At 42.9% G+C, this 27,055-nt stretch overlaps 1 long non-coding RNA gene across 1 annotated transcript; it reads right to left on the bottom strand.

Moving 5' to 3' along the window:
• Nucleotides 1-3,990: 3,990 nt before the first annotated feature.
• LOC307220968 lies at nt 3,991-26,169 on the bottom strand. The gene is made up of 2 exons (XR_013841232.1): nt 26,015-26,169; nt 3,991-4,250 (listed from the first exon to the last, which is right to left on the bottom strand). It is a non-coding gene; the product is annotated as an uncharacterized lncRNA (long non-coding RNA).
• Between the last annotated feature and the right edge of the window lie 886 nt (nt 26,170-27,055).

Raw genomic sequence — 27,055 nt, forward strand, 5'->3', positions numbered from 1 at the left:
ATTTACATGTTTCCTGCTCCCCCTCCCTTTCCCAGTACAGTTGGAATTGGGTAATCGTTCATGAATGACAGAGGCTATATTGCTTTCTAGAGTATATGCCGGAGTGCAGCAAGTAATTAACATGCCTTTCCACTGTATGTTTGAGGGTATTTTGTTTCAATGAATGGAAAGTAAAGGCTGCTTGCTCTCAGGAGAGGGATTTGAAAATAGCAGCTCCACCGTTTGGATGCTGGGGACAGAATTAAAGGCGGGGAAGAGTGCAGCCACTTCTCACCTCAGCCACAGATTCAACAGGGGTCTCAAATAGCTCTCTGACTCAGCCCATCACTTCAATACAGCCATAATAATAGGGTCTCCTTCACAGGGCTGTTGCAAGGTAATACATAAAGGACTCTGCTTGAAATGCACAATAAAGGCTAAATATCATCATAGGTTTTATACTTTGGTGAAGAGAAGATCACAAAATTTACACCAAGGTGTTCACAAAGGAGTCCATGAATGACTTCTATGTTTCTCTCTGCTCCTCTGAGTCCAGAAGAAGTTAGGTGCTGCTGGAAATAGGATTAATATACAGTGGTACCTTGGGTTAAGTACTTAATTCATTCCGGAGATCCGTTCTTAGCCTGAAACTGTTCTTAACCTGAAGCACCACTTTAGCTAATGGGGCCTCCTGCTGCCGCCGTGCCGCTGGAAGACATTATCTGTTCTCATCCTGAAGCAAAGTTCTTAACCCGAGGTACTATTTCTGGGTTAGTGGAGTCTGTAACCTGAAGCGTATGTAACCTGAAGCGTATGTAACCCGAGGTACCACTGTAGAAGTATGACAATGGAACTAAGAAAGACAAGGATAGAGGTGGCTGTGCAGTTGGCAGTAATAGTTTCAGTTTCCAGTGGCTGTAGATCCCTTTTCCTGAAAAATTGAGCAATCTGAATTTGCTGGTGGAAGATTAAATTCTACCTACAAAGTAGTAATAATTGGAAGCAGCCTAATTAGCACGACAGCAAAACATGGGTACTCTAGTAACCTCCTGGTTGAATTACGGTAATATTTTGTTCATGTGGTGGTCCTTGAACACAACTTGCATTTGGGTTATGACTGCTTGAATATTGGCTGGTATGCCTAGGTTTCAGCAAACCACACCATTTTTTTTAAAAAAAAAATCTTCTAAGTGTGATTTTGATTGTTCCCCGGCAAGTGGGGCTTGCATTTGGTACCTTTTAAAGTCGATGCCAAATGCAGGAAGCCCTACTGGGATTGGTTCTGCTGGGGAGCTCCAAATCAGAGCTCTGAAATGGATTCAGCTCTTGCCCAAAGCAGGATCTGCATTGCCGAATACAGGGATCTTCCTTTGCAGTTTGGCTTGAGTTCAAGCTGAGCTGCGAAGGATGAAAGGAAAGGATTGGATGATTGTTGAAGTTGGGTCAGCCAGGGCTTTTTTTGCAGGTGGAACTCACTGGAACTCAGTTCCTGGCACCTCTCAGTTGAGCATAGTTGCCAGTATAAGAGAACAAGGTTTATGGTGAAGTCCAGCACCTATTTTTCTAGAAAAATAGTACTGGGGTCAGCTGATATCATGGTGGTACCTGAGTACCAGGCCCACCAGACTATTATTATTACCCTTTGCCGTTGGACATCATTTCCCTGCCAGCCAGTGCTATGGAGTGAGCATGCAAAAATACACAGGGTATAACTTAACCTCTGGCCGCCATTTTTGGTAGCAGCTCCATGTTAAGTGTTATGTCTAATTCTGCCCTAAAATAGAAGGCAGCAAGGCTTTATGATCCCTTAGAGGAAATCGTGAATTTCTCCCTTCCTTCAACACTGAAGTAACCTTAGTGCCCTTGAGGTCATAAGAAGATGTAAATGAGAGTTTCTCAGTAGTATGGAAATTGAGAGTAGCTTACACATTTATGATGTGTGGAAAGCTCAAGGTCTTTCCTCATATATCTTATTCCACCATTCAATGAACTGCAGCTGCTTAGACCAGAGGTCTCTGCCATATATATATATATTCCATATATATGCATAGAGTTTTTTAGATCTCTTTTTTACCAGCCTTATTCCTCTTCATTAATAAGTGCAGGATAGTTAATTTTCAGCATGACTCTTACAAAAGAGCATTAACATTTGCTAGCTCGAGGGTGTCATCTTGTACCAGTTCTAATTTATAGTCTCAGGAAAGAAATCATTAAGGGCCTAAGTGAATGAGCTGTCTATTCCTAAATCAGGTTGATATAATTTGATTAGAGGTCCCAGACCTAAAGGACAGTGAAATGGCCCACCTGAGTACAAACTGCTCTGCTGAAGTACACATCTTGGAAACACATTATCAAGATTTCCCTGGCAGACCCTTCCAATGTCAAAGCATTAATTTCAGCCTTTAATCTTGGATTAGAACTGAGCATGCATCGGTTCCACTGAAACCAAACTGCCGTGTGTTCCTCTTCTCTGGTGACTAAAGCCTTTATCACTCATAAAGATGGACTGCACACTTACCACAGTGACTGGGTCACAAAGTGATGACTACCAAGTGTCATCCTGAGCCACAAGAGATCAAACATTCCAGATCAAGTGATGAGTGGGCTTCCCCCAATATGCACCTATGGTTTGCTGGGTGTCAGGAGTTCAGGTTCCCAGCTTGATACACAGTAAGAGTAGGTCATTAAAAAGGAGGATTTATTGTAAAACCAAACAGATAGCTCCGGACGGCATTATCACTCAAGATGACCCTTCTGAAGACTCCTTCCAGTGTCTGCAGAATAGATTGAACCGGCATCCCTTGCATCTCTTGTTTTGCTTCCGATCCAGCAGCCCTCCCATTCACCAACTCTTTGGACTGATTGGATTAGCTCCAATCTCTTCCTGTTCTGAGCCACTGTCTGCCTGTTCGCTCCTGTTTGTGCTTCCTGAGAGCTTTAGCTGTGTTCCCATCCGCTCTCCGCTACAGCCTTATCAGCTTGCAGTTCAAGGTCAGGAGGAGGTGAAGCCTGCAGCTGTTGGCTCTCCTCTGCCTGAGTGAAATCCCAGCCTCTCTGTTCCTGGCTGCTTTTTTGCAGCCGGCTGCAAACCTTCACTTGAAGCTGGCGTATTCATGGCACTGGCTCTTGGTTTAGCTAGCATTTCTAAAACTAATTATGGAACTTGAGTATGCATGGTTCTTTTGCATCTTTTCCTCCCTCTACATTGATTCAACACTACATGCAATCATATAAAGAGTGCCTTCATTTGCAAAGTTTTTAATCAGAGTGCTTTGAGGGGCTTTGCATCCAACTTGGGAAGGAGGTGGGGCATGGGGAGAACAAGGGTTTGCATGCTAGCCAGCAAAGATAGGCTCAAGAAAGGATTTAAAAGCTCCCCCTGCTAGCCTTCTTTGGATTTATCACATTGCCCACCCACACTTAGATTCACAGCGTAGAAGCAGGTGGTTACTTAGGAGGCAGCCAGTAGGAATGATTTACCTCTTCACATTGGCACAAGGAAAATTGAGCTCGTGTGCATGTGTGTTTTGTTTTGCTTACACTGTCTTGATATGATTGTACATATATTTGCGTCGAAGCTCTGACTCTGGGGATGAGGAAGATGAGAGCAAGTAACCCCCACCCCAAATCTATGGGACATGACATAGCACTGCCCCAGGAAAACAGCCACAGTAAACATACCACCAGTTCAAGTGATAGCAAGGGAGTTTTTTATTTTTCAGGAAAAGGGCAGGAGGGGATACAATTTTGGCCACTTTCTATATTCAAGGTGAGATGCATATTGTACAAATCCATGTGTGTGTGTGACCCCCACCTTGGCATTAATTTTCTGGAGGCAATTTCGCACCAGACCAACCTTCGGTTTTTCAAAAATCTTTGGGCAAAATATTTCAGTCCAACACTCATTTCTTCCATGTGTTGAACACGAATAATGCAGGGAATGGGAAGACACAAGGGAACTGAAGGAAGCAGCAGCTAATTCAGAACTTCAACATCTAGGGAGAAATTCAGTTGAGGAGAATTTTAGAACATGCTTATTTCAGATACTATGCCCTTTAAAGGAACTATTTCACACATTGAGCTGGCAGGAGCAAAGTGAGAAATCCAGTGTCATATATGCATGGCTGAAGTATTCCACAGATGTAAAGTTGCTGCTTGGGTAACCTGGAAAAAGTTTTGAAGAAAAAGTCTACTTCTTTCTTCTTGATTATATGGATTGCAGAAAGCACCACCCTAGGCGAAACCTTTCTTCCCACATGCCTCATGATTTTCTGGGTTAATGTATTAAATAAAATAAAATACATTATGATGCAGCAATATTGAAACACCTTTCTGAATATAAATAAATGAATCATGGGAGTTTTTTGTGCACACTCCCCCTACCATTACTTGGTACACATTATTTTGTCAGGAAGCTGCATCACGAAATTCAGAATAGTGCAAATTTCAAAAGATGGCAGTGTTTCATTTTGCATTTTGCTTTAGGTGGTGTGAATTAGGTGGATTCACAATAAAATCCTAACAAAACCGAATTTCTCCTCCATTTCTGTGTTCACCGTTTTTTGTGGGGGGGGGGGGCACACTCTTTCAATGCCATTCACAATTTCCCAACTCTGCATTGCCCCTTTATATTAATTCCCTCTCCTCCAAAACAAATTGAAGTCTCCAAAAACAACATAGCTTTTCTTCACAGCTTGTTGAGCATAGTTGTTATCAGAGGAATGCTTGTGCATTTAATATCCAAGGCCATTTGAATGATCGACATGTATTTAACAGCATTGTTTTATTGCAAGACTAGAAGTAATCATTTGACGTGGTAGATTTCGCTATCAGCTTTGGCAACATATTACATTTACATTAATCTCTGGGCATGCTAGGAGCAACAAAACCTGTTCCTTTGCCATTAAATGCCAGCACAAGCTGCCTTTTCTCTCTCCCTTTTTGGAACTGACAACATGGCTGCCAGCTGTTTCCTAGTATAACTCATATCAGAAATGATGGGCTTGGTTTGCCTTGTACTCAAAAACCATGTCCATGGCTGCTGGCACACTGATAGAGATCTGTACTTCTCTTTTTAGGGGCGTGTGCCCATTTTGCCTCGGCCGTCTTGCGTTCCTTGGAATCTCGCCAAATGAAAAGGAGGACCTGTTTGGAACCCTTGCCTTGCCTCAATTGTATTTGTGGTTTATTAAGTTCTTGTCCAGGATACAAATAAATCTTGGTATCACCCATCTGCTGTTGCTTTTTAAAAGAAAAATCTCAACGACACAATTAATTGTCTTGTAGTTTGAGTTTCCTTGCCAATTTCATCGGCCGTTTCAACTCCAGCCAACTTTTTAGGAAAAGCTGCTGCTGATAACAGAAGATACTAAAAACAATTTAAAGTGAACGAGATTGCTTTTGGTCTATCAGTGGATAATGCTTGGATGTGTTCTTGCTTGGTCATTCCAAGCAAATTTATTGTACTTGCAATCACCACTCCAGATGGCAAGCTGGAAAAATCAGCTCCTAGCTTTGCACTGGTTATTATAGCAATTCCTATAACACGTCTTTATTTTTTATATGTGTGATCATTGCCTGTAGCAACTTAACTCTTTGTCCGTATTCTTGCATAGAACTAGTTTTTAAACAGTATTACTTCCAAGCATCACTCGCTACTTGAATGTGCCTACTGTATATCTATTCTTCAATAGGCTACTTAAGCATGGCATGTGACTAAGTCAAACTTAAGTGTAATAACAACAACAACAACAATAACAACAATAATAATCACTCACACTTTACATTGTGGATGCCCTTTGCGGGATCGTGCATGGTGCTGCAGTTCCCAGGGAGCTTACTGGCAAACAGGGGCTGGCTTGCCTCTCAGTGTTAATTTTTGGAGATTCACGCCCAGCCTCAGTAATCAAGTTTCTTGCTGGGAGGTGGGGTCAGCCCCATTTATAAACAGGAGGTGGAGCCAACGATAGCCAGGCAGTTGGCTCTGAAGATTCACCCTCCCTCCCCTCCCTTAGTTTAATGTTTCTTGCTTGCAGGTTAACTTTTTCTTCCTGTTTACCAGGTGCTGCTACAGTCTTTGACTGGCTGCTGTTGAAGGCCCGGGAAGAAATTTCCCTGCATTGGCAGGTTTTGTCTTCCCTGTAGCAATTTGTCACAACTTTGGTGGCTATGGCCTTGGGTGGAATCCTTTAGTCTTTTCTTCCCTATATGGGTGTGTGTGTGTGTGTGTGTGAAGTGGTGACTTACCCCCCTGTGGCAATGATTCCAGGCTGGGCTGCCTGCTACACTTACCGTATTTTTTGCTCTATAAGACTCACTTTTTCCCTCCTAAAAAGTAAGGGGAAATGTGTGTGCGTCTTATGGAGCAAATGCAGGCTGCGCAGCTATGCCAGAAGCCAGAACAGCAAGAGGGATTGCGGCTTTCGCTGCGCAGCGATCTCTCTTGCTGTTCTGGCTTCTGAGATTCAGAATATTTTTTTCTCGTTTTCCTCCTCCAAAAACTAGGTGTGTCTTGTGGTCTGGTGCGTCTTATAGAGCGAAAAATACGGTACATCTCGCAGAGCACCCCTATATCCCATTTACCCTGATGAGCCCCAGTTCCCCCCGACTGGGGCGCTGGGAGGGATACACGCCCAAGGCCTAAGTCAAGGTCTTCTTACATTCAGAAGTTTAATAAAGTTGTGGCCTAATTTTAATTCCATATAATGGGGTAGAGTCTTTATTCCTTCCTCATCATCCCTGGGGGCTGGGGCTGTCGCTGCCAGGTCATGTAATAAGAATAAGAATAAAAGAATACATTTTATAAAGTGTTCAATCTCATCATGGAGATGATTGCATTTATAGAAGAGTCACGTTTGGCAACATTTGCTATCTGAATATGAAGTACTGCATGGCACTTTGATTCTATGTATGATTTTTATATCCTCTATATCCCAACTTTTTACCAAGAGTTAACAGCAATGTGTGTGGTTCTCTCTTCCTTTTATCCTCTCAACAGCAACCATGTGATATAGGTTAGCAAAGAACACCCTGTGAGCTTTATGGCTGAGTGGGGATTTGAACCCAGATCTCCCCAATTATTATATACCATTCCAGCCCATGGATGAAGATTATTTTTCAGCCTGCACCTTTGTGTCTATTGAAGATGCACACACAAACACATTATTTTTACTCACATTTATGTCAGTAGTGGTCAATATGAAGAATAGTCTTTCTCTCAATTAGCCTCTAGGTGGCCAATAAAGGTAGACTTGTCCATGAAGTTGTCTAATCTTTTTCTGAAATCCATATGGAATAGTAGTCTTGGGGCAATAAAATGGTTTTCTTCATCTGACTGCCTATGTTTCATTCTGCTTTGATTTATACCCTGTTAGGGTGCCTGAAACCATAGCAAAGTGAGCTTGTCACATGGCGGCAATATTAAAGAGGTTCCTTGATTTTAAATGATGTTTTGAATCTCATTTGACTGGTGTTTTGAATTTGAATGTATGTTGTCGGTTAGTTTGTTTTCAGTTTTCACATTTTATTTGGTTAGATGTCTTATACAAAGATTGACAGCTCCTTTATAGTACTTCAGTGAAATACACAGGAAATATTTTGGATCTCAAAACAGGAAAGAAATGACAAAAATTTAAATGGAAAAAACCCATAATGAAACAAATATTTCCTGACCAGGTACATTCTTGTGAATCCAATTCTGAATTTGTCTTGAAAGTGACACAGCAGGTTATGTTTTTCAGGCAGGGTTTCTTTTATATGAAATCTGAAAAAATGCAGCAGATGTTGGTTGATTGAGCAAAAAAACCAATTCCACCTTGAAGAGGAAAAATTAACCAAAATATTAAGTAGTTTGGATACCGCCCTCTTATTAGGAGGCTTTCTTCTGTTTACTACTGCTGTTGAAATAATAACATATAATTAATATTATTTCATCCATTGATATTATTACAAAGGTAACATGCCAGCCCCCAATCTCTGCCGAGTGGTGCAGTGCACAAGATTCCAGAGGGTACCAGGTTCTCACCTGGGGTTGTGTTTCCTTTGAGAATCAAGACGCAGTGGAATTTGACTTCAATATATATGGTGGGTTAAAGCACAGAGCCAAGGGCTTGCCGATCAGAAGTTCGGTGGTTCAAATCCCCACGATGGGGTGAGCTCCCATTGCTCGGTCCCTGCTCCTGCCAACCTAGCAGTTCAAAAGCACGTCAAAGCGCAAGTAGATAAATAAGTACCACTCTGGTGGGAAGGTAAATGGCGTTTCCGTGCGCTGCTCTGGTTCGCCAAAAGCGGCTTAGTCATGCTGGCCACATGACCCGGAAGCTGTACGCCGGCTCCCTCAGCCAATAAAGCGAGATGAGCGCCACAACCCCAGAGTCGGCCACAACTGGACCTAAAGGTCAGGGGTCCCTTTACCTTTACCTTATATATGGTTTATTCACATGTATGCAACCTGAGTGTAGGTGGAGGAAGTTGCAGCTGTTACAGAATTGTCCTCTCAAGAGTGTTTGTCCCTGCTTCTCTCATGGCTTCAGCCAGCTTGAGTCTAGAGTAGCCAACCATGTTCTCCAGTCTCTTGGTTGCTGCCTCTTCAGCCAGCAGCTAAGATGGTTCGGGGCTTCCTCCTCCTCCTCCTCCTCCTCCTCCTCCTCCTCCTTCGCATGCTCTGCAAAACAGAGCCCTACCTTTCAGCTATTCCTAGGTTCTTGCAAAAAGCACAAAATCCTCCTTTGACATTGCATCCAGTTACCCTGGTAACCTTCCAAATCTCCTCAGAGCAGGGTCTTTTGCATTATCAATGGCACTTAATGGCCCAGTATTGTTGATTAATAACCTTGCACTTGGCTAGCCCAGCCAGGCCGTTTTGCATGTGCTAACCCATAAATTCCTCTGCACCTTGTATATTCCCTTCATAACGCACATATTATCTAAATACTACCATTTATTAATTTCTGCTATGCACCAACAGACCCCAAATCTGTACCAGTATCAACCATATATAGCAAAATATAGACCTCTTTGATACTTGTTATTTGCCCCAGGAATTCTTATTATTCACCTTGACAAATGCAGAAAATAAACCCATGGTTTCTGGTTTCTTTGGATTGTTAACGGCGAATATAAATTTCATCGACACAGGGATCTGTTAGGTTCACTTTTTATCTGAAGCTGACCAGAAAATCCCCCCCTCCCCCATTATGCTATTGCTGGTTTGACAAAGCGTGTTCTCCTTCATGGAGAGCACGTGTTGCGGTGGGGGCTGCCAGGACACTCCAAAGTTGGGAGGCGGGCTAATTGATCGTTGGCCACTGATGCGATTGGGGCTTCCCTTGTTGTTGGGAAGAAGTTAATGTTGCCATTTATTGACTGACAGCCAGAAATAGTAAAACTCCTTGCACGAGGCTAGGGCTTTCTCTTTTCGCCAGTGCATTGGATTGCCCGTCCCTCCCTCCCTAGAATAGGGTTGTTTGCTTTGACCTTGCTATGCCTGTCATGGGGTCGTCTGCTTTGGAGCGGGGGCCTGGTAGGAATTTTGTCCATCTGGCTGATTGGCTGGGGCCATTTGGTTTTTGCCTACTGCGTAGCAAATCATCACAACTTGTAAGGTTCGCGGTTAGGCATTGGCTTATGGTTTGGTTGGTTGAGGGGCATGGATTGGCTGTGCCTGCCCCTCTAATGCTGCTGCTGCAAGGGATTCCGTTAAAGGAATTGAGAGCTAACTATTGCTTGTCCACTCTGTCAAGGGGGCTCGGGCCATAGCAATGAGCTCCTGGTTGCATTTGGGGTGAGGGCAGGTTCCCTGCTCCGCGTAACCCCCAAGTGTATTCCCCCATTCTGACTTTCGCATCGTGCAGAATGTCAGACTGTCCCCCATGGTGGGGGCAGCTAGTCGCAACCAATGCCTACGCAACCACTCACAAATTTGTATTTTAATAAAGTTGTGGCCAAAATTATGCCAAAAATCTTAAACAAAAATTTCTGTGTGATGTGTGAGTTATTGGGGTGGACCTGGGGACCTCGACACGCAACCTGTATGATTTGTAGATCCTTTGTATCAGTGACAGTGAGCCAGATGGAAAGGCCTTAACATGTTTCTGACAAATAACTAACATAATGTCCCCTGATGATTATCTTTTGCGCCTTCTCTTCAGCAAACACTGCTCAGTTTTCCCTTGAAAATGTCAGCAGCTGGAATTTGAGCTGGTGACTAATAAGTCTGAATTAATTGCTGCTGTTAATTTTAATTGGGATTCAAAATGATCCAGTTTGGCATATATTTAAACTACTAATTAAAGTTCACTCTCTGTATTCATATTATATGAAGCAATTACATGATAGCGTATCTCTGAGTTCAGGTGCCCAGGAACAGAGAATGCAGGAAGGAAGGCTGTTCATTGCAGTAATCAGTATGGTGCATTTAACTTCATTGACATTTTACAGAATGCAACTGACACTTCAGTCCTAAGCTTCTGTGCTGGCGCATTGTTGTAATATGGCTTGATCATCATGTTCTGTAACTTTGAGCTGATGCAGCTCCTCATGTTCCCCATCCGATTACCCCCTCTGTTGACATAGCATGCCTTAGGATTAGGCTCTAAGGAGTCAATAGTGAAAGAAGCATTTCAATCGCAAGTGAAGGATTTGATGAGGTCTGCAGTCTTTGTCTGGTTCCTTTCTTCTTAGTTGTGGCTGTCTAATATTTTACACTATAAAGTTGGTAACGCACAATGCTTCAGAGGTCTCGCTTCAGAGACCATGCGGCAACATGAAAAAAAAATGCATATTAGGAGAAACACACAGAAAAATTGTGCACAAAATTTCAAGTGGACTTTTTCTTTTATAAAACGCTCAAAGACTGATGAAGAAATGGCGCAAGCTGCACTTAAAACTGGGCAAGTTGGAAACCCAAATTAACAGATTCAGTCCCTCCCAATCTAACTGCAGTGGGGGAAAGGTAATTTCAGGGGGTAATGAAGCCTTAATCTTTACCCAGACCCTGCTTAAGACCCCTCCAAATGACCCCTTCCTTGTTCCAATTAGGCTTGGAAAAAGCCTTCTGTTGGTTGCAATAGTGGCCTTTCTTTCTGGATAGACCTTCTTTCAAGTCTAATTACAGTGGGGTATTACTTGGGATGGACTATCTCTTGCTGATAGGTATCCTGCAATGCAGGGCAGCATGTCCTTGTGGGAAGTGACCTTTGGTGGCCTTTTTTGTTGTTGTTAGTCATTTAGTCGTGTCCGACTCTTCGTGACCCCATGGACCAGAGCACGCCAGGCACTCCTGTCTTCCACTGCCTCCCACAGTTTGGTCAGACTCATGCTGGTAGCTCCGAGAACACTGTCCAACCTTCTCGTTCTCTGTCGTCCCCTTCTCCTTGTGCCCTCCATCTTTCCCAACATCAGGGTCTTTTCCAGGGAGTCTTCTCTTCTCATGAGGTGGCCAAAGTATTGGAGTCTCAGCTTCAGGATCTGTCCTTCCAGTGAGCACTCAGGGCTGATTTCCTGAAGAATGGATAGGTTTGATCTTCTTGCAGTCCATGGGACACTCCAGAGTCTCCTCCAGAACCATAATTCAAAAGCATCAATTCTTCGGCGATCAGCCTTTTTTATGGTCCAGCTCTCACTTCCATACATCACTACTGGGAAAATCATAGCTTTAACTATACGGACCTTTGTTGGCAAGGTGATGTCTCTGCTTTTTAAGATGCTGTCTAGGTATGTCATTGTATGCAAATCCTCTGTGCAACACCTTACCCATTGCATTTTGTTAGTAGACAGATGTTCATGAAAGAGCAAAGCCAGATTTTGATTTCAAGTTGTTAGTAGACAGGGAAAACTTAAGGCAAAGAAAAGCAGAAACACACTGATTCTACACACCCACATGCAGTCCAATGGGGGCAGTTAATTGCTATAGTTTGCTCAAGATTTGGGGGTAAATGTGAATTCTACCTTGCTCGTGTGCTTTAGAGTATAGCGTTTTGGGCTGTAACCAAATGATGTACTTGCATGAAATTAGATTAATAATGAGCACCCATATCAGAGTGCTCTGTAGATTGATAGCTATAGTCATATATATCCTAACCTCTTATGATCTGCCACTCCCGTCTAATGTTCCTAACCCTTCTTTTAGACTTTCCTAGCTTCCTTTAGGTTCTTTATAGACTTTTAACTCTTTTTAGTTTTTCAAATCATTTTTCAGATTGTGCCTCTCCCTCCTTATGCTGGTTTTTGACTGTAATAAAGATTTGATTCGATGTACTTGCATGTACATGAATTTGCTTGTATGTGGAACAGCCCTTCTTCTCTAAATAAGCTGGGAAATTGCCCACTGTTGTCACTCGATTGGTGTACTGTGCCACAAAAATACTTTCCCTTTCTTGTATGAGTTTTCCCACGGCTGCACATGCTCTCGATTTTCTTTGGTAGGGAGCTTCAGTGTGATTACTTTACGGCAAAGATCCGTCCAAACGTTTGTTGATATTATTCCAAAGGCGTCTGACCAAAGTGCCAGTTAGGTGGCGATAGTGCAACCTGCCAAAGATGCTGTCTTTTCTGTGGTTGGCAGAAAAGCCATTTGTGTAAAGCTTTATGATGAGAAATCGTTACAAAAAGCCCTCTCCTAATTGCTAGAGTGAAGAGGCAACAGCCTTCCGCGGTAGCTCCTCCCTCTTGTGTTCTCTAAGCCTATCAACTTTGAGGTAAACAAATGAAAGATGACTTTCCAGACAGATGGCTATGTTGTCTCCGCATTCTAATTCACATGCAAACTTTGTAAACAACTCTGTTTTGGCCATATGTACAGCTTTTCATATTCCCAAAACAAAAATATGCTGAGGGTTTCTCACAGTGCAATATTATTAAATGCGCCTATATCAGGTGTTTATGGGAAGACTTTGTTTCCCTAACTTTAGCATCATAGTTGAATGCAAAGCTGCAATGCAATCACAGGCAAGGAAGCTACATTTTACTACTACTACAACAACAACAACAACAACAACAACAACAATAATAATGATAATAATTTATTATTTATACCCCGCCCATCTGGCTGAGTTTCTCCAGCCACTCTGGGCAGCTTCTAATCGAGTGTTAAAAATAATACAGCATTAAATATTAAAAACTTCCCTAAACAGGGATGCCTTTAGATATCTTTTAAAGATAAGATAGCTGTTTATTTCCTTCACATCTGAAGGGAGGGTGTTCCACAGGGCAGGCGCCACTACTGAGAAGGCCCTCTGTCCTCTGTCACTTCTCAAAATGAGGGAGGATTCTCCTGATGGTAATTTATAAGGTGTCCATGAAATGAAATATGCAAATTTTAATTACTTAGCAAAAAGGAAGTGATGTCTTAGGTGCCTATCCAATGTTAGAATTCTAGCAGGTCTACGCTGAATATGACTAATATTGAATATCAGTCTATGATGTGACACGCTAAGTATCTGCTGGCTTTCCCCCCCTAAATATCAAAATTGAGTGCACCTTTCTAAAGAGTTGTGCTGAACAGAACACACATATATGAACACCTCATGACATTTCCCTTTCATGAAAATTTATAGAATAGAGAAAAAAATGCACTGAACATGACAAATTGTACAAAATCTGACTACCTCTGTACAGTTAGCCAGATAAATCAACCTGTCCCTAGACTCCGGGTAAATAATTAGGTTTTCTTTTGGCAGGGGGCTTCAACATGGTCAATGGTCAGGCATGATGGGAGTTGTAGTTGAGATTATCTAGATGTTAGGTACCACTTAGCTACTTAATCTCCATGCATAATCCTGTAACTATAACTCATGCTACTACTACTAATAGACAGGTACATATTGGGTTGTATCTGATATGTCATATTCCAAGAAGACCCATTGAAATAAATAGATATAAGCAAGACTGTCTGTCTATTGAAATAAATGGATCTACTCTTGAGAATGAAATAGTTGGATAGAATCCATTCTGACAGTGAAAAGACCTTACACAAATTAATGTCCATATTGAATTTCTGACTCCTATATTATAAAATAAATGGAGTCCAATGTTTCTCAAAATATTATTGCCAACATAAGATAGGACAAGACAAGAAAACCACACTTCCTTGTTCTTTCCAAAATTATTTTCAATCTCACTAATGCATTCATATTATTTTCCTAATCTTTCAATTCGACATCATTTAAGGAACCGTGACTTTTCTTGAATTAAAAAAAATATCAAACATGTTTCTGTCCTTCTGTTATGTCTTGATAGCAAGTGATAAGATGTTCAGTGTTGCAGTTTGGTGTTGACAATGTGATAGATATAACATATTTCATATGCATTTTTCAGCAGTATCTGAAAATGGAAAATTTCATGGACATCAACAAAGCCTGTGAACATATTCCTAATTACTGTAGCTTGCTTAATTTATTTCAATTTTTAATTTTTTAGAAAAGAATACTTTATCACTATTTTGTTCATGTAACTTGGGTCTTGAAACAATTTGGGCTTTAATATCACTCCTGCCGTAGGTGGCATAATAGCAGTAAGTATCATCAGTGTGGCTGTGAAATTGGAATTGGAGGCGAGTGATGAATGCATCCCACAGTTGCAACCTCTGTACTAACACTGGCGGGTTTAAGCAATCACCAGAGCTCTATTTCAACCACGTCTGGAGTGGCATGTAATAAGCAGTAGTGATCTGAATGGTTGAGCAGAGAGCTGTGGACCCACCCTTCTTTACTGACACAAGCAACATAGCTGCTTTCCTGGAGGGAGTAACAGTGAGGTCCCATGGTTCCATTATGCTGCCCTGAGACAAACCACGCACGACTACTCAGCATTTGTTTTGCATCTGTAAAATGGGATTAATAAATTACCTATTTTACATGGGTGTTCAGATGATGAATTAGTTGCAGAAATCCAGTCATCTGACCCTGATAGAATCATTTATATTACCCTCTTACATTGTTTATGAGGCTGTTTCTAAATTACTTCTGGGATACTTCAGGTGTTCTACAATCTAGTACACGTAGGAAAACTAAGGCCCGGGGGCCGGATGCGGCCCAATCACCTTCTCAATCCAGCCTGCAGACGGTCCAGGAATCAGCCTGTTTTTACATGAGTAGAATGTGTCTTTTTATTTAAAATGCATCTCTGGGTTATTTGTGGGGCCTGCCTGGTGTTTTTACATGAGTAGAATGTGTCCTTTTATTTAAAATGCATCTCTGGGTTATTTGTGGGGCATAGGAATTGGTTCATTTCCCCCTCCCCCCAAAAAAATATATAGTCTGGCCCCCCACAAGGTCTGAGGGACAGTGGACCAGCCCCCTGCTGAAAAAGTTTGCTGACCCCTGATTCTAGTGTGTTTAAGCCAATTAAATTCAATAGACTTCATTGTTCTTACTGTGCATCAATTTGTGGTCAATGTTTTCAAATATTCGCTTAGTGCTGTGTAAGAGAAAGGTCTGTATCACATACAAGGTTCTTGTGTTAGTTCACAAAACCCTACACAACTTGGGCCCAAGAACCACCTGCCCAGGCAACAGAGAGCAATATATCTGCCGCCAGCTTGGCTGCAGGAGTTGCCAGAAGGAGGCCTACAAGGAGTCATCCAACTGTTTTAGGGACTCCACTCCAGATTTGCTTAGTGTTTACTCCTTAGCCTTTGTCCCTCCCAAAGATATCCCACAAAGCAGTGAGGTTTAGGATCAGAGTTTTCCTTCTCCTAGATGGGCTAACTTCCCAGATGGAGGAGCCCCACCTGTCCCTCACTTCCCTCTACAGCAGGCTTTCTCAACCTGTGGGTCCCCAGATGTTGTTGAACTACAACTCCCATCACCCCTAGCTAGCAAGGCCAGAGCTCAGGGATGATGGGAATTATAGTCCAACAACAACTGGGGACCCACAGGTTGAGAACCACTGCTCTACAGCAGGTGCAGAAACCAGCTTCTTGACCGTTGGGCCCATTATTGGTCTCATCCACTCAATCCACCAGAGTCTGTATTCACACACAGGGCTTGAAACTCACTCACCTGGTTTAGCTGGCCAGTCAAAGCCACTACCACATGCTGAAAGCTTCTAGGAGCCACAGGTGAGAATTGAGTGCAGGGTGAGGACCAATGGTGGAAAAACTTTTCCAGAAGGAGCATAAGGTATCCCTCCAACATAACATGGGCTGAAAACAGTTCCCTGCTGACTTTACCCTTAATCACATTCCCGGGATTGCTACAGTGATATGCGTCAAATGGCCCTTAGTGCAAGTCATTTAAAAATGTTCACGGCAACACAATGTTCATTTTCACAGTCAGCAGTATTTATGGTACTTGGGGATGAGCAAATCTGGCAATTGTGGCTTCTCTCCCATTTCTCAGTGTCTATAGCACGAAGTTTTAAACAGAGAGGGGAAGGGAGTTGGAATACGGAAGGCAAACGCTTAGCAGTATAACAGATGAAGAGGAATGAAACTGGAGTGCTTTTGAATGGTGCTCCGGGAAGGGAAGGGGGGTGGTGAATTACATAGTTACTCAATTAACCTCTGAAGGGGGATGATTCCTGAACTGTCTCCTATTGCCCTGAAATTCCAAGAGTTGTTTCCAGACCAGAAATTGACGTTGTGCTAATTGCTGGTTTCTCTTGCAAGTTTAAAGGACAATGAAACACTTTCCCCCTTTCAGGCTTCAGACCTGCTTCTTGTTAAAGCATATTATCAAACCAAATTTGAGGAAATCTAGTCATTATAGGCTACGTTTTTGTCCCTTTACACTGCTAAAGTGGCTTCGCTCTAGTAGCTTCTTCCAAGGTAATCCCAAGAAGTGAAGCTGTTTGAAGGTACTGAGACTTCCTACCCCTCGCTTCTCAAATGTGGAAAGACTTGCTACTTGCAATTGAGTCTAGAGTGAAATTTGATGTTGGGTTGTTCTTAACATAAATAGGAGGTCTGAGGAAAGCCAGTTGGAATTATGAGAGGATTTCCTGGGGAGTGGCCAGATTGTGTGTTGGTCACATATCAGCCTAGAACAAAATTTTATGACAATGTGGAGCTTCACTTTCAAGCAAAACGCCTGAGAAATTTTGAGGGAAGCTAAAAGAGTTTCAATGAGATTAGTAAAATTTCTCAAGGCAGGTCTAACCATCCCCATTCCAATATTTTACTGGGATTCCTATGCTGTCTATGTATTAACGCCACAATTAGCTTTCTTCTTCATACATAAATGCTCATTTGGCACCTGCCATTTAAACTTCTATGCTGAATGAATTGAAAAAATTATTATTTGTCTTCAAGGTTTTCAGGAATATCGTCTCCCCCTCAAGGTTGTTCTGCCCTTGCTATCGGACTGCCTATCTATGAAGGGGAGGCAGTTTCACAAAACCCACATTACCCCCTTCCCCACTATTTTTAATTTGGCTGACTGCATGCCATTCTTTACAAATGGTATCAGAACAACTGGTTACTGAATAAAATATGTGAGGGTTTATTTCATGAGTTCATGATGTGATTCTCATAGTAATTTCCCCCCGTTTCTGTATTACTTGCAATCTATCTTACCAAGCTCCTCGCAAATACTGTAACTTCCAAACTAATGTATACGCTCCATTTATAAAGGGAATAAATCATGACCAAATGCAATTTCTCTGTTGGAAACGCTTTTTATTTGTGGTGAAAAGAGGATGCAGATGAACTATAAAGTAATCTGAATATTCCTGCTTTGTAATCAGATGCATAAAGAAGATTAGTAATAGAGAAGTTTCATGCTTTGAAACTAAATTGACTTGGATTCCCCACCCCCACCTCAATGTATCTTAGAGATATTCATATTAGGAGCCTTCCAGCAGAATCCTAGATGCTATGGAGTATATACAAGTGCCATAGAATTAAATGGGGCTCATTCAGTGAGTTGTCCTACGCTGTCCCTCCTTGGAAATATGCTAAGTCCCATTGAGTAATTATTTGTCAGCATCTGGATCTGGAAGGACAGATCATGAAGCTGAGGCTCCAATACTTTGGCCACCTCATGAGAAGAGAAGACTCCCTGGAAAAGACCCTGATGTTGGGAAAGATGGAGGGCACAAGGAGAAGGGGACGACAGAGGACAAGATGGTTGGATAGTGTTCTCGAAGCTACCAGCATGAGTTTGACCAAACTGCGGGAGGCAGTGGAAGACAGAAGTGCCTGGCGGGCTCTGGTCCACGGGGTCACAAAGAGTCGGACACGACTAAACAACTAAACAACAACAACAACAATGCACGGAACTAAGACTCGGTGTAGGTTGACATTTGGAAAGGGTTACAAAATATGGTTAAATAATGCCCTGAAAGGGTATGAATGCATAAAAACTGTGCTTTCCTGCTTGAGCTGTCCTGATATTATCATTCCACCCACCTCTCTTTTCTTTCTAGCTCTCAGAACAGTGAAAAGCTTCTATGTGTTTGCATAGGTTTGGAAACTGATCTTGAGTTGTTTGAAAATATGTACTATTGTGTTAATTTTTTGTTGTCTTGATTTGACTCACACACACACACACACACAGGAGGAGGAGATTGACACTCCCATGGGTGCAAGTAAATAAAGCTTTCATTCTGGTCCTCCTGGCTGCTACTGGTAGCCCTTCCACCCCCACACTCAAAGCTTGATTCAAATTTATGAAGAGGCAGTGGAAACCCAGTGTTCCATCAAACTTGGCTTGCTCTGTGTGGGATGGATGGTTGTCGTTTTTATTAACGTGAACTTCATGACACAAATTATGTCCAGCAGAAGTAGAAATGTTCCTTTTCCATATTGTTCCAGTAGGTCTCCAGCTTTTGGAGATATGTCTAGTGCATTGTTTTGAGGGCAAATAGCTATCAACCTGACCCTTCCAGCGAAGAAGAAGACAGTTCAGAATTACAGCAGCAGTTTTAGAGAGATCACAGCTCAGAGGCGGCTGAGGGGGAAAGCTGGGAAATAATGAGAGAGAAGGAAGAAGAAATGCCAGAGGGGCAACAGCTGACAGACACCGTGTCTTTAGAAAGCATTCCAGATCACCAACTCCCAGAACCTGGCAGGCATGGAAAGTAGGAGAGCAAAGAGCTCAAAGGCAGAGGATACTTCTCAGCACCTGTAGTGATGACACATGAAGGGAGAGAGGGAGGGGGTGGAAACTCACTCAGAGCAACAACATTATTCCAAGAGGCAGCACTTCCAAGCCACTCTCTGTGAATACTGAATAAAAAGCAAGTGGTAAGAACTTTTTTGTGTCTTATCCATTCTTGGCAACCTGCCATGTGGGTTGGATCCTCTGATGCCTGACAATAGCTGTGCTGTTGTTCACCAAGCTATTGTATTTTCACCTGTGTGGCATGTATAGAACCATCACCCTGGTTTCTATGTGGAGATGGTGGTGGAGGTGGTTTTGGATGTGTCTCTTTCACACAACTGCCCTCTGAGCGATGCAAGCTGTCAGAGATATGAAATATATTGGCAGATAGAGGTGGTGGTTCTGAGTCAAAGAACTGGCCATAGCATCAATTATCACCTGCAGACAATTTTTTTGTCACAACAAGCAGATTTGCAATAGCATGTGTGGAATTCTAGACATTAAATTCCAGAGTACTAGTCATTAAAAACATAATTTAAAGAAAGCTGTGAAAGGGCTATCCCTGTGTCCATTTCTCTTCCACATGCAATCTTTCACAACCACCCGGAAATTGACTGGCTGAAGAAATGTGAGGGTGCATAACTGGGGTAATGGCAACCCCATAATTTCTCAATTTGAGCACAACCAGCCATTAGCATGGAAAGGAAGACCCCCAAATTCACTATCTTATAAGAGGGATACAAGATCAAAGGTGCAAACAATCAGCAACAAGGTAAAGGTAAAGGGACCCTTGACCATTAGGTCCAGTCATGACCGACTCTGGGGTTGCGGCGCTCATCTTGTTTTATTGGCCAAGGGAGCCAGCATACAGCTTCCGGGTCATGTGGCCAGCATGACTAAGCCACTTCTGGTGAACCAGAGCAGCGCATGAAAACGCTGTTTACCTTCCTGCTGGAGCGGTACCTATTTATCTATTTGCACTTTGATGTGCTTTCGAACTGCTAGGTTGGCAGGAGCAGGGACCAAGCAACGGGAGCTCACCCCGTTGTGGGATTCGAACTGCCGACCTTCTGATCGGCAAGTCCAAGGCTCTGTGGTTTAACCCACAGTGCCACCCACGTCCCAATCAGCCACAAATTCACTCTTAAAAATGCTGGATTCCCTGCAAACAGAAACCGGGATGATGGTTGTATACATGCCACACAAATTAAAATATCGAGAATCCATTCAAGAGCTTTCACAAAAGTTGGATTTTTTTTTGCAGTAGAAGAAAAAGGAGGGTCCCCCCCCCCATTCTGGAATACTAGCTGAATAATGGGAAACAAAACAAAACAAAACAAAACAAAACAAAACAAAACAAAACAAAACAAGCAACTGTACCACTATAGATGGTTCACGCAGAAAGTCCCATAACTTTTGTACTTCCCCAGTGCTCCAGTGCAATTGTAGGCTCAAAACATATTGCAAAAAGATTGATTTGAGAAAAAAATGCATTCAGAAATGCACACTTAGGGTTGCACACTTTGAGAGAAAATACGTATGTTTAGAAATGCATAATTAAAAATAGCATTTTGGAGCAGCTTTTTAAAAAATTGCAGATTGGTGCAGAAACTGATGGTGTGGCTTGGGGTTGAGTGCAGGCGAAAGAGAAATAGACAGGAAACAGAATTATTTATCCATCTTTACTTAGAGCACATGAAAGGGTCTTGGCACCCAGTATGTAAAACTCCCTACTTTCAGGCTGTCTGTTACTCTGCCAGTGTGCTTTCACTGCTGTGGTTCCTTTCCCTGCAAGCCTTTCCTTTAAACTGCTGCACAGGTTTTCTGAATAATCCTGGCCTTCTCCTCTAGTTTCATTTTTGCGTGTGCCTTACTGCTGCTTATTGTATTTTATTGAATATTGTTTCAGTGTCAGACTGAAGGAAGCCATATTTGTGTATTCACATAGGGCTCTTCTCTTCATGGGGATGTGAACCTTGATGGACCAGAGTTCTGATTTCTATGGAGGGTACCCTACACTAGTACATTTTTATTTGTGTGGTCCTCTGTCAGATTGATGACAATCACATACCACCAGGTTTGTGTGCCTGGCATACGCATTGGCATCTGTGGTGTAGGGCTAGCCCATACATTCTTCTTTTGTACATTTGGTTTCCATGGGTACCAAACACCTGAACAAAGCTGTTATTCCTGTTTTATTGGTTGTTTAGGGTGCCTCCATTTTGGAGAGGAAACAAATACGGGTCCCTATACAAAATAAACGAACAGATTAAGGCCTCAGCTGCACTTGGAGGCCTTATTGTGTAGGGCGGGAAGCATCATATAGTGAGGGAGATTCTATTTTTGGGTGTGCTGGCTTTTGAATGTGTGGTTTCACTGGGCTATTATGTGTTAGTTTTAAAAATCATGTTTATGCTGGTTACCTGCTGAAACCCAGTGTGTGCAATCTCCATATTTGACAGCACCCTGGAAGGCATCTGCATGAGCATGAACCTCCTGAATTTCAATTCCATCCCTGTTAGTTCAGAAGGAGAGGCAGGAGAGAATTAATCAATGGCTGCTCCTTGGTCTATTTATCAAAACACGAAGGCCAGGATTAATACATTTTGGGCTGTGCACTGTGTTGCAAGGAGTTTCCAGCCGCAGGAGTTCTACTTTCAGAGTTCCTAGAGAATTAGCTTTTTAACAAGCTTTGGCAATATACATTTCCTATAGCTTGCTGGATTGGAAACGAATGCAGCCGTTCACTACTGCCTTCCAAGGAAAAAGTTAAGGCTTGCGTTCTACCCAACTCATGTAAGTATATTTTCCTTGCAAAAGTTTACTCCTAATTTCCACTTTACATATATTGTCACGTGTCCTCATGGACCCGACAGATAAGTGACAGGTCATCTTGCGCAGGGTTCCAAATCATTGTGATGATCACGGCTCTTTTATCAGCTGGAACTCAGTTCTGGCACCTCTCAGGTGGGTGCCATTGTCATTATAAGAAAGCAAGGTTGGTTCTGGCACAGGTGAGGATTATAACTGTGTTCAACTGAAAGGGAGTAGCCTCTTCCTTTAGACCTTTGTGCTGAACATGCCAGGATTGGGAGAGGGGGAAGTGAGGGGCAGTGTCAGGGACTGGTCTGGGCAGGAGAGATGGGAAGGGCCCCCTCAGTCTGCTTAGCTCCTCTTGGGAGAAGATGGGGAGTGGGAAGTTTCACCCTCCCTGTCTCCAGCAGTTTCAAAAGGAGAAGGAGGCAGGGCTGTTTCACATCTGCATGAAAAAATGTCTAGCTATGAGATAGTGGAGGAGGGGGGAAGTTGGAGAGAGGCCAGCAGAGCCCTCTCTGGAGAGTCTGGAAGATCCTCCTTCACTAAGGGCTCGTAGGTCCCTACGCATTCAAGAACAAAGGATGCAAAGGAGTATGGCTCCTGGGATTTCCCATAGATTTTCAGGATGTTGTTGGGGACGGAAGAGGAAGTGCTCAGAGTAGCCAAAGTCTCCTATGCGTGGAGACATGGATCTTTTATCTTGCAAGCAGATGACTGAATAAAAAGCCATGAAATATGAACTGTTTGTTCTTCTTGCCTCTGAGGAGGAGGCAACGGAGGAGTAGAGGATACTCCGCGCCTGACAGGCAGCATGAACAGGGCCTTGTGGTGAGGGAGGCACAAATGCCCCCTGTCCCCTATAGAGTTTGAGCCCTCACACACTCACCTGGATGCCTGGGGAGGGCTTCTGTCTGTCAAAAACTCTTCTTTTTTAACGAGTTAGAGAAGCATCAGAAGTTCTGCTGCAGAATCATGTCTTACCTGGCAAGGTTAACTTGCCCAGATCTTGAAATAAGTTTTTTCCCTTTACAGATGGAGTGGAGGGTGTGCGTTTAACCACAGCTGTTCTACTTCTTAATACCTGTCCCCAAAGGAATGTTTCTAACACATGCAAATAAATACACAGGCTATAAATTTCAACTCTCTTAAAGTGCTATGTGTCGTTAATAAGGGAATGTGCTTCCTCAGCTCATTTCAGGGACGGTCGTGTGCAGACGCAAAGTTTCCATGCGGAGGAAAGCAAAGCAAAAGAGAGAACCACAATGTCAATCTGGTTTGGGTAGGGAAAACAGTTACATGGGTTGGTTTCGTCTAGCCGTTGCTAAAACAAATCGACAACGTGTGAACTTTCTCTAGTGAAGTAGAAGACACAAGGATTCGGGGTAACACAGGATTGTCCTGTTGGAAATATTGTGATGGCAAAGGAAATCTCTAGGCACTGGGTTTCAAGCACCCAGTGAAGCAGGCAGGCTATGGTGGGTCAGCATTTTATTGACCAGGGGCTGCCCAACTTAAGTTGGGCAGTAGCACACACAAACACACAGTATACAAAAGCTGACTGGACAGACAGTTGAATCTTACTTTAACACTGGCAGTAGAACAGAGTCCTTCACAACAAGAAAGAGCAGCACTTTAGGTGGTGGAGGAGAGGCCTAGACATGCACACTCACTTTCAGCCACTCAGCATCTTTCTCCTGAGACAGCTGCCTCAGTCTCCCAAATGGTAGGGCTGGCCCTGATTATTCAAGGAGAAATTTAAAGGGGGAAGTGTTTCGGGTTTCATCAAGATTTCTCTGTTCTGCATGTCCCCAATTCTAACTATTTAATAGGTAGGTCAAGGTCAAGGACCCCTGGATGGTTAAGTCCAGTCAAAGGTGACTATGGGGTAGCGGCGCTCATCTCGCTTTCAGGCCGAGGGAGCTGGCGTGTGTCCACAGACAGCTTTCTGGGTCACGTGGCCAGCATGAATAAACCGCTTCTGGTGCAACAGGACGCCATGATGAGTGCCAGAGCGCACAGAAATGCCGCTTACCTTCCTGCCACAGTGGTACCTATTTATCTACTTTTACTGTTGTGCTTTCAAACTGCTAGGTTGGCAGGAGCTGGGACAGATCAACTGGAGCTCACCGCGTCGTGGGGATTCAAACCTGCAACCTTTTGATCGGCAAGCCCACGAGGCTCAGTGGTTTAGACCACAGTGCCACCCGTATCCACACACAAACACACAATATCCAAAAGCTGACTGGACAGACAGTTAAATCTTACTTTAACACTGGGAGAAGGAACAAAGTCCTTCACAAGAAGAAAGAGCAGTGCTTTAGGTGGTGGAGGAGAGACTCAGACATGTGTGCTCACTTTCAGCCACTCAGGCTCTTTCTCCTGAGACAGCAGCCAATAGCAGGGCTGCCCCCTGATTATTCAAGGAGAAATTTAGAGGGGGAAGTGTTTTGGGTTTCATCAAGATTTCTCTGTTCTGCATGCCCCCAATTATAGCTATTGAATTAGGGTAGTTGGAAAGCATGGTTGTGCCCTATAGAATTAATAAATACTTTCACTTAGTTCTTCCATCCTTCTTGATGCAAAAATTGCCTCATGTCTAGTGCTGGGAAGGAGTCATAACCTGAATGTGTGTTGGCACCAATGACATATGTACCATATGAAGGGGTGTGTGTGTGCTTTTAGCAGAACCTGTAAAAAAGAAAAACCAACACAAAAATACAAGCCCCTCTCACAGAGCTCAAGGAGAAAGTTGCAATTAGAAGAACATCTGTGTCAATAAGCTTGACACCAACATTTTCAGAAAATTCCATCCCTAGCAAGAACACATACATCAACTCTTCAAATAATTATACATAGGTAGGGAAAGAGTGTAGTTTCAGTCGATATATACAGGCAGTAGATGCTACATTTTTAAATTAGGCATGAGTACAGCCCAGTGGTTACTGATTTCTTAAACTCCTTCTGGAAAAGAGCATGGCTGTAAAGAGAAGGAGAAGGATATAAGCTCAAAACTGGCAATTTCTCCACTGAAGACAAAAGCAAGTAATTTCCTTTTTGCCTTTAGCACTTTCTGTCACCAAACTGAAGCATTTAGTCCACTTGAAATGTTTTCCTACTTGTTTATTAGGTAATTAAGCGGAGTTTCACTCCATAGCAATTCCCACTTCTTCATTAGCAGATTAATTGAATGCAAATTGCTCGCTCGATGTATCACTTTGAATGGAAAGAAGTTGAATAAGCTGGTGAGAGCATTAACATGTTTATCAACTAGCCCCCGTTTCCATTCATATGCCTCATTGAGGGTCAATGTGCGCAACCCACACTGCATGAAGGCAAGTGGGTCAGGTGGAACCTTCTGGAAGCTGCCCGCTTGGGGGAGCAGTTGCTTTGCTGAGGCTGCTTAGAAGAAGTGGTTGAATAAAACAGACCAAATTCAGAAAGGAAAAGGCTTGGAATTTTTTAGTGAGACATAAACCGATAGCCTGAACAAAACTGAAGCAGAGAGACTGCGGCAAATAGCTGTTTGCAGAAGAGGACCCTTTGACTAAGAAGCCAGGCATGTGAGGCCAGACTGCTAATGAAATGAAACCACTACCACAAAACATACGAAATATGCTAACCCTTTTACATCAGAAACTCAGGCTGAGGAACACTTCTTTGGTTCCACCTGGCAGCTAGACAACACTCACTCCACTGGTGAGCCTTGTTTCATACCCTCCACCATTTCTCTGATGAAAATAGGGACGTCCTATTCCATAATAATAATAATAATAATAATAATAATAATAATAATAATGTGGTACCTCAGGTTACATATGCTTCAGGTTACATACGCTTCAGGTTACAGACTCCGCTAACCCAGAAATATTACCTCGGGTTAAGAACTTTGCTTCAGGATGAGAACAGAAATCGTGCTCTGGCAGGGCGGCAGCAGCAGGAGGCCCCATTAGCTCAAGTGGTGCTTCAGGTTAAGAACAGTTTCAGGTTAAGAATGGACCTCCAGAACGATTTAAGTACTTAACCCGAAGTACCACTGTAATAATAATAATTTGACTATTTATATCTCATCCATGTGACTGCTTTGCACCAGCCACTCTGGGCAGCCTCCAACATACATAAAAACATAATAAAACATTAAACATTAAAAACCTTCCCTATACAGTGGAACCTCTACTCACGACCACAATCCATTCCGGAGGCCCGTCCTTATGGCAAAATGGGTCACTGGGAAAGGTGCCATTGTGCGCAGGTGCGGGTGGCAATTGCCTGCTCCTGCACATGCGCAAACAGCGATCATCGCTTCTGCGCAGGCGCGAATGGCGGCAAACCCGCTGGTTACTTCTGGGTTTGCCATGGTCGCAACTTGGAACGTCCGCAAGTGGAGGCGGTTGCAAGTAGAGGTTCTACTGTACAGGGCTGCCTTCAGATGGCTTGGCGGTTAGATAACTCCATACCCGCCAAATGATGAAACTAGGGATATCCTAAGGAAAAGAGGGACATTCCAGGATTAAATAAAAAACTGGGATGGCTTCCGTGAATCCTGGATTGTCCCTGAAAAATAGGGACACATGAAGGTCTGTTGTTTGGAGCCAGAACTCTCTGGATGCAGCCAAAGCTGCCAAATAGCTCTGAATTGTGAATGATCCTTGCTATTACACACTAACTGCTTGAAAACTCTAAAATTAAATTAACCCTTAGCTTGCACTTTTGGGGTGTTATCCTCTGCAATAGCTATTTCCACAGAGTACTTGCTAGATCAGCATTTTGGCCCGTGATCTGAGTGCATCAGATGAATCAATGCTCCACAATGGAGCCAGTGTCAATAAAGATAAACTTGACCTGCCAATCACCCTGTTAACTAAAACTGGCTGTTAACTAGAACATACCAAGGCAACATAAAGCGGGAATAATGAAAAGTGTTCTGCACATATGTAAAGCTATAAGATTACTTAGATCACCTGGGAATTTTTTCCCATGAAACCATACCATATACAATAGATCAAGGCAGTGACCAAACATGATTGCTTTGCTCTGTGGAATGCTCTTTCTTCTGTCATTTGTGAAATACTATCCATCAGCTGCTTCAGATGTCTTGTAAAGATGTGTCTTTTCCCCCAGCCTCTCCCCAACCCATAAGATTGAGTCCAGTTACTGCACTTTCAAAGCCTTTCAAACTTTAAACACATCAGACCTCTCTACCCCTCTCAGAAAACCCTACA

This window comes from Podarcis cretensis (genome assembly GCF_951804945.1).
Source record: "Podarcis cretensis genome assembly, chromosome: 7".
NCBI lineage: Eukaryota > Metazoa > Chordata > Lepidosauria > Squamata > Lacertidae > Podarcis > Podarcis cretensis.